Genomic DNA, 9,219 nt, shown 5'->3' with positions numbered 1-9,219 from the left:
AGATGCAGAAGCTCAGGCGGAAGTCAGCTGCACTAAGTCAACACAGCTGGCCCGGAGAGGGGACCGCACGGGCTGCTCCTCTGCGCCCCCAGGCTGGGTAGAAGCTCAGGGGTTTTGTTTATTATCATGTAAACTTGATTTTTAAGAAAGTTCTGAGGTACACTGTGAAAAGAAGGTTATATTTATGACAGCATATCTATAAAGGATAGACTGGATGGGTGGATGATGAATTTATTCTCACCTGAATGGTCAGCAAGCAGACATTGACTCAGTAAAAGCCGGAAGTCTCCAGCCAGACCCGGCACAAGGTGAGTTGTGTTACCAAGAAGAAAAAGTGGTATTTCAGTTGCAGCCTCAGAAAACTTGGTTTCCGAATCCACAAATGTATGCACAGACTTCATATTTTTACAAAGATGCCAAACTTAGCCAAGTTCCCCTGTGTCTACCCACAAGGATTCTCTTCCTCGGGGGTAAGAAAGGAGAAGAGAGGGAGAGAGAGGGAAGGGCAGCAGCCTTCCTCCCCACTAGTGACTTCTTTAGTCTGATAACTTCCTCATTCTAGACTTTGTGCTTCTTCAGAGGAATCAAATGTATAATTCCTCAAATTAATGTTTCCCGGCCCTGTAACAATACCAAAAATGCCTACGTTATGATGTGAACCACCACAAAGCAGGTCAAATAGTGCACATTCGACAGGATTCCAACCACTGTGTAAAACATAGAGAACCGTTGGGGGAAAAAGGAAAAAAAACACAAAACATTAAAATGGTAAATAAGGGATGATTGTTCTCTAGTTGCTAAGGACGGTGAGGTTAAATTACCTTCTTGTTATAACACTTCTAAGAAAACATTTTTTTCTCTTTTTTTGTGTGTATGATCAAAAATAGTCTTGTTGGGGCTGGGGATTTAGCTCAGCGGCAAAGCGCCCGCCTGGCAAGCGCAAGGTTGTGAGTTCAGTTCCCGGTACTGGAGAAAAACCAAAAACCAAAAAAAAAAAAAAAAAAAAAAAAAAATAGTCTTGTTTTCCTCATTTAAAAATCATCAGCTATCAACAATGCCATTTGACCACGGACAGGAGGAATTTTTTTCCTTGAAATTTGCTTGGATATAAAAATAAGAAAAAGGTCCAGGGGCCTCCTCATTTTTTCTTATAAGGAACAGCAAAGGATACTGTGAGCACTCTATGGGCTGACATCTTGGTTAAAATTTTTTTTCTTTTCTTTTTTGCCTTTTTTGAGACAGGGTCTCACTATGCAGTTCAGACTGACCTTTAGCTCATTTTGTAGCCCAGGCTGGCCTGGAACTTGCAATGATCCTCCTGCCTCAGCCTCCCAAGTGCTGGGATTGCAGGCGTGTGTCACCATGCCTGACTAAAAATTTTTTTAAAAAATTAAATAAGATACTTATTCAGAGGGGCCAGCGATATAGCTCAGTGGCACAATTTCCTGCCTTGCAAGTCATGAGTTCGATTCCTGGTACCAAAACAACAACAACTACTACAACAACAATACTTATTTGGATTTGAGAATGTCCCCAAACGAACTGGCTTGAATTCAGGTCCTTGAAGCGCCTGGGGCATCACTGGGAACCATGCCCACTCAAGGTGTGCACGTGACATGTGACCCTGAGGAGGGGTGGCTAGAGGGCAGGACCAGGACCTTCCTGGTGCAGCCTAGCATGTGACGTGGCCACAGAGAGGCCCACAGCAGAGGAAGATTCCTGGGCTCACAGGCAGGAGCTGGAGTGGAGTAGTGGCTGGACAGACAGCAGGCCAGCCCAGAGGACCTGCCACAGCTGTCTGACCGGAGCAGGAGAGCCCAGTGGGCTGACATACATCTCAGGACTGGGAGACCTTGGCCCAACACTGGGTGTTCCAAGTGCCCCCATAAATCTGTGATGAACAAATAAATAAGTTCGTGAAGGTTGAGTCCAGTAGGGAGGGGAAGAGGACTGAAGGGATGGCACATGTGTCCCAGAGGGAGGAAGTACTGAGCCGTAATGTCAGCCTTTTTCACTTTTTTTGGAGACAGGTCTTGAGAAGTTGTCCAGGTTGGGCTACAACTTGCAGTCCTCCTGCCTCAGCCTCCCAGCTGAGATTACAGGTGGGTACCACCATGCCTGGCTAACATGTATTTTTTGAGGCAACCATGATCCTCTCTGACCTGAGAGTCACAGTCACGTGTTTGTGAACCCAGAAGCACCCAGGCCATGAGTCGTGGCTGGATCTTGCCACTCTTGTGGCCCCTCCTGGCCTCTCATCCCCTCTTCTCACTTTATCCAGCGTGGGTCCCAGGAGAGGGCTGTGCTGGATGCTTTCGGTCAAAATGCAGCTGGTGCTCTGGATGGCACAGATTGGAGGAGAAAGAGTCCATGTGTGAGGTCACATGGGACTAGTCCAGTCCCACACCTGCCCTATTAGCTGTGTGACTTTAGCCAACAGAGGGCTTTTCTCAATTACATACCACATACACCAAAAGGTTCCTCAGATTGGGGGTGAATCAACAGCATATATGAAGGGTTTGGCACAGAGTCAGTGTTCAAAAAGTTTTGTTTATATTGTTTTTGTTTCTGTTTTTTTTTGAGACAGGGCTTCGATATGCAATTCAGGCTGGCCTTGAACTCATTTTGTAGCTGACCTCAAACTCACAGCGATCCTCCTGCCTCAGCCTTCCAAGTGCTGGGATCACAGACGTGCACCACCACACCCAGCTTCAAAAAGTGTTGGGCCTACTGGCCTTTTTACTGCCTTTTTAGATATTAAGGAGTGTAATAAGGATTGAGCAAGCTTCTGAAGGGAGCTACCACTGCCGAGAAACCTGTTCTGAAGTCCAAACAGTCCATTTCTCCAGAACCTTTGGAATTTCCTGTCCCCCAAACAGTCCTGAGTCACTGACAGGCAGTATCTTGAGCCACATGGCCCTTGGTCCTCCCCATCAAGGCCATTCTTGAAAATCAAGGACATTAAATCACCAGACGAGTCTCAAGTGCTAGATGGGCCATCTGGTACCTTCTAGACGTGTCTCTGCACCTCTGTGTCTTCTCTAAGGACAGTAATGCCATACCCCATCCACGCAGAACTAACCTGCATGGTCCAGGCACATGGCGGCACCCAGATGGAATGCCACTGGTTCAACATATACTGCAGGCCTGCCTCCTGGCTTATGAAATTGTAGAAAATGTCACTTCCGTCCCTTAAATGGCCCCTGCCCTTTAAACAAGCCATCTAGGCTGTGGCACTCATGGGTGACTGAGTTCCCTGATCTATAAGCGCAGTCCCATGGGGTGCAATTAGATGGGGTCTGTCAGTGACTGGGGACTGTGGGGTAGATGAGAGGGGTTTGCAAAGGTTCTGGATAAACCGGAACTCAAGACACTGGGAAGCAGACGCCTCACTTTGTCCCTGGTGATGGGGCAGGCTGACTCACACACACCAGAACGACCCTGCCAGGACCGCCTTGCAACATTCCATAGCCACAGCCATAGTGCTACGGGCAAGATGATGTCCCTGGAGGCACCTCTGAACACAGGTGCAGAGACACGTCTAGAAGGTACCAGATGGCCCATTTAGCACTTGAGACTCGTCTGGTGATTTAATGTTCTTGATTTTCAAGAATGGCCTTGGTGGGGAGGACCAAGGGCCATGTGGCCCAAGGCCTTCACACTGAGCTACATCCTCATTCCATTCTTTTAATTTTGAGAGAGGGTCTCACTAAGTTGCCCAGACTGGGTTTGAACTTGGGATCCTCCTGCCCCAGCCTCTCAGGATGCTGACTGCAGGTGTGTGCCACCATGCCTGGCTCCTTGTCCAGGCTCTCAGCTTCAGTACTCCATCCCCGCCGCTGTTCTAACGCACATGCGCCCCACACTCACACAGACCCTCCCACACACACACTGTTCACACACACATCATTTACACACATCCCACACACCACACTCACACACGTAGTACATGCACATATACCACGCACACTATTTCGCTTACACACATACGTTCTCACAAGCATTCTTGCACATATGTTATCACACACCACTCACACTCATTTCTACGCACATTCACCCCCGTTCCTCATCACAGCGCCCCAGTGTCCCCGGCTGTAGGACAAACGTGAGGAAATGCAAGAGTGCGTCCAGCAGCCCCACTCGGCCCCAGACCCCTTCCCCAGCCCCGCAGGGCGCCGAGGGCGCGGCTGTGCCACGGGAGGGCGCGCTGCGCCCGCGCACCCAGGGCGGGACCTCCAGGGAGACCTTGTCGCCGGCCCGGGGCAAGATCGGACAGGCAGCCACGTGAGGGCGCCACGCCAGCCTCTCGGGAGCCGCCTTCCAAGCGCAAGCGCGGGGGCCGCGGCCCAGAGAAGAAGCGGGCCGGGCCGGGCGGGGCGCTGGAGAGGGCCTGGGACCGAGTCCCGAAAACACTCGGGAGGGCCAAGGTGGGGTCAGCATGCTGGGCCCGCGCCTCGCCTCCCGGGTTCCTCCGAGACCCCCAGGCCGGGCGGGCCGGGGGCGCGTGATGTCATCCCTGGCACTGTCGCTGGGCCACGGCTCCTGGCAAGGTGGGCGCCGGCGGCTGTGGCCGGCTCGGGACGGACCCGCGCCCTGCGGACCCCCGAGGCCCAGCTCCCCAGGGCCCGCGCCCGGAACGTGACTCAGTGCCTGCTCCGCGCCGGGTTACGCGCGGGTGGAGGAGCCTCTCGCGCTAGGGGCGCAGGGACAGCGGCCCGCACACAGGCAGCGGGGGGATAGTGGCGGGGGTCGCTGCGGTTCATTCGTTCCGGACTCAGCGCGCGCTTTCCGAGAACCTGTGCGGTAGCGGAGAAGAGAGCCGGGGAGGGACGGGACCAGACCCCGCTGCTGGCCACAGCTGCAGCACAGAAGGTCCTTCAGGGAACTTGGGGTGCATGGCAGGCAGAGTGGCCTTGGGGACCAGGTATTAAGTAGGGCTGGACTGGATCTGTATATGTGCTGCCCAAGCGAGCACAGACTGGACTGGATTCGGTCAGAAGCCTCAGTGGGGCAGGCTGATGGGCAAAGGTGATTGTGGTTGGGACACAAGCGAGGAGGCCACCCCAATGGCCCAGGCCATAACTACAGTGGACACGGGGAGATGGCAGTGAGAAACACGGCGGGAAATTAGGCAGTGGACCACAGTGGGGACTTGAGCTGCTGCCTAAACCAAGTGCAATGGTGCACACCTATAATCCCAACACTCGGGAGGCTGAGGCAAGAGGATCGATGCAAGTTCAAGACCAGCTTGAACTACACAGCAAGACCCTGTCTCAATACCCCCATCCCCTAAAAAAATTGAAAAGGGTCTGGGGATACAGCTCAGTGCGAAGGCCCTGAGTTCAATCCCCACAAGGACTACTACCATCACCATTGGGTGGGTGAGGACACAAGTCCCACGAGGGCACAAGCTGAAGGCCAGGTTCCACACCCGCTCCCATGCTGAGGACAATGAGTCCTGCTATTGGGTGGAAAGCAGAAGGCCTCATTCCCTCCTTTGGTTTGGGAGCTACCCTGAGGCAAGGGATTGAATAAAATGACATCATGGGCAGGGTGTGTAGGGGGATATCCCAGTGCACTCTTTTTTTTTTTTTTTTAGTTTATTTTTAAGACTTTTTTGAGACAGGGTCTCACTATGTAATTCAGGCTGGCCTTGAGCTTACTATGTAGACCAAGCTGGCCTGGAACTTGTGGTGATTGGCCGCCTTGGCCTTCCACGTGCTGGGATTACCAGTGTGTGCCGCCACACCCAGCCCCAGTGCACGCTTGAGACCGTTTGCTCCATGTGTTTGTGTGTCCTCCACACTGGCAGAGGGGACCTGCTGTACACCTGAGATCAGCTGAATGAATGCACAGTGAGGCCAGAGACAGGTAGCTGTATGGGACTCTCAATCTACCTTAATTGACAAGACAAAATACATGGCTCTTTAGTAAGGGCTTTTAAATAAAGCCAGGAAGGGGGAGGTAGGCTCAGAGGGCTGAGGTCTGGGAAGGCCTGAGCGGCACCTCCCCTGGTTTCTACTGACTGCCCAGCTACAAGCGCCGGCTTTTGGATCTAGCTCTGCTAAAAAGTCACTGTGGGAAGTGAGATACGTCCTGCCACCTCCTTCCATCCTGGCATGCTCTATTGAGCACAAACTGAAATCGTGCACTGCCTCTGCCCTCAAACTCCCAGTCCAGCAGGGGAGGAAACAACTGCCAAGGCGGTGCGTGGAGAAGAGGCAGCTGTCCAGACAGGTCCAGAACCAGCGGCACCCAGGGGAAGGCAACCTTGTCTGTGCCATTTTTGACTCAGTTTCCTCATCAATGGGTGACACCAGAAGGCTCCTAAGGCCACATGCAGTCTTTGCTGCTATACTGAAGGCGGCTCAGGCTACTCCCTCCTAGGCTAGAGCAAACAGACCAGCTCACCCCACCCTCAGCCTGCCAGGAATCTGCGCCGCAGACTCCTAGACCACACTTGGAGCCTGGGCCTGCCAGAGTGGCCTGGGCCTGATGTGGTGACCTCCTGGAGCTCAGGGCCCAGCCCTGGACCTTCTCCAACGTGTCTGAGCTGCAGACAGCAGCAGCAGGAGCCCAGAGGAGGGCAGTGAACCAGGGGAAGGGCATGAGTACCAGGAAGGCAGACGGCAGAGGCCCTGACACTTACCCTCTGACCCCCAGACATTTGGCAGACTGCTGGAGAGGAGAGAGCCCCAAAACTGCGTTCTAGAACTAGAAAGGATTTGGGGCCAGGGGTGGACCAACGGAGGTGGGCCTTCCAGAACTCTGGCCTGCTAGCAGCAGAGTGGGTGTCCAGAGGCACTGGCCCTGGCTGCTCCAGGTCAGCGTGGCACTGCCAGCGGTTCAGGTCCCAGCTTGAGCCCCAGTGTGTGCAACCAGCTGTTTCTCAAACAAGAGCGAGGAGGGTTGGTATGAGTTGTGCCAGGACAGACCATGGAGTGGTCTCTGTGCCTCTGTGCGTGCCCAGCCAATGGCCAGGTTCTTAAGGGACCCCAAGGCAGGTGCATGATGAGGACACAGTGTGTCAAGGATGCCCAGACCCCACCAGGAACCTAGGCTGAGGGTTGGGGACTTAGATCATGTGACCCTGGAAGCAAGTCCTGAAGGAGTTCCCGGATGGGTGGTGGTCAGGACAGAGAAGGGTTAAGGGATGGAAAAGTGGAAACAGTGATGGTGGTACAGTGTCCATGTGACTGGTCATCGGGAGGGTGGGTGGGCGGCAAGCCGCGGTCAGACCTCGGCCAGGAAGTTGTTGCAGTTTCTCTGCAGAGGAGACAGGGTGGAAGTACACTTGATGAGGGTCACACTGGCCCCCGCTGTCCCCTGCACAGAGTGGCCAGCAGCTGCCAGGGCACAGCAGCCGGGGCTCTGTCTCCATGGCTTTGTCCACGCCCCTCCTCCTGCCCGGAACTGCTTTCCTCTCTGCATTGCTGCTGGATCCCTGAGCCTACTCTTTTAAGGATCAACTTTAAGTAAAAGTAATTAAGCCGGGCATGATGGCACACACCTGTAGCCCCGGCACTTAAGAGGCTGAGGCAGGAGGACCACCATGAGTTTGCAGCCAGCCTGGGCTACATAAGCAAGTTTAAGGCCAGCATGCACTACATAGGAAGACCTGCTCAAAAAAACAAAATTTACAAGAAAGTAAGATATGTTCTATCCATATATCTACTCTCCACCATGAGTGTAATTGTTACGTACTGCAAGCACATACTAATAAAACATTTTTTAAAAAAAAAGGTGGCGCATGCCTTTAATGCCAGCATTTGGGAGGCTAAGACAGGAGGATTGCTGCGTGCTTGAGGCCACCCTGGGCTACATAGTGAGTTTAAGGCCAGCCTGTACTACATGGTGAGTCTCTGTCTCAAACACACACACAAAAAGAATCAATTTGGGGTAGTGTACTTGAATATGTCAGATGGACCACAGATATTTATGTATTCTCTTTCCAAATCCCACCCAAATGCAGGGATTCTTTTTTGTTTGTTTGTTTGTTTTCTGGTACTGGGAATTGAACTCACAACCTTGTGCTTGCCAGGCAGGCTCTGTGCCACTGAGCTAAATCCCCAGCCCCTTGCAGGGATTTTTTAAAAAGTGCTATACTACACAAAAAAGCTTATACAGGAATGTTCATAGCAGCTTATGTACAATAGCCTCAAACTGGAAATAACCCAGGATCTATCAAGAAGAGAACGGATAAACAAATTGTAGAATCAGTTGATGGAATATTACTCAACCATGAAAAGAGCAAACTACTGACCCATGCAATAACAGAGTAAAATTTCAAAAACAATGTGCTGATGTGCTGGTGAAAGAAGATGAACACAAAGTATGAAACGTGCTGCCATTTGTATGAAATTCTAGACTAGGCAAAATGAACTATGGTGTTAGAAGACTAATTAGTAGTTGCTTAGAAATGGGGTAGCCGTGGGGATTGGTTGGAAAGGGGTGGGAGGGGCAATTTCTGTGTCTTGCTAGGTATTTGTTAAAACTAATGAACAATAAATACATTTAAAACCAGAGTGTTTGCATACACCTGTATTGTTTTTGTTGTTTTTTTGTTTTTGTTTTTCTTCCAGTACCAGGAATTAAACTCATGACCTTGCGCTTGCCAGGCAAGTGCTTTGCCACTGAGCTAAATCCCCAGCCCTGCATATGCCTGTAATCTCAGCACTTGAGAGGCTGAAGCAGGAAGATCACACTACATTCAAGGCCATTCTGCACTACACAGCCAGACCCTTTTCAATCAACAACAACAACAACAACAAAAAACAGAAGAGGAAGAGGCAGCAGCTGATGAGAGCTTTCAACAAGTGCAGGCTAAGGACAGATGAGGCCTGGGGATATAGCTCAGTGGCATAAGCACCTGCCTGGCAAGCACAAGGTCCTGAGTTTGAGTCCAGGTATCCAAAAAAAAAAAAAAAAAAAAAAAGGACAGATGAGGGGAATAAGAAGCAACATCAAAGAATAAAGGAGCCACTCCTAGGGCCTCGAAGGAAGGGTATAAAACAGTCATGTGGTTTTCTTTCCAGGTCTGCAAAAGGTCAGAACAGGGAGCTGAAGTCTGAATGCTGACAGATCTGCAGCCCCCTCTTCTACCCCACTCCCCTGAGCTGGAGGTTCATGCTCTAGAGCAGCTGAATCAGTCTCTGACCAAGAACACGAGGCACTTTGGGTGGGAGGGGGGTCACACACTGGTCCAACAACAAGGCCACT

The sequence above is a fragment of the Chinchilla lanigera genome, unplaced genomic scaffold (assembly GCF_000276665.1).
Source record: "Chinchilla lanigera isolate Chin_1 unplaced genomic scaffold, ChiLan1.0 scaffold00105, whole genome shotgun sequence".
Classification (NCBI taxonomy): Eukaryota; Metazoa; Chordata; class Mammalia; order Rodentia; family Chinchillidae; genus Chinchilla; species Chinchilla lanigera.
The sequence above is the reverse complement of the archived record's forward strand: the minus strand, read 5'-3'. Positions refer to the sequence as shown.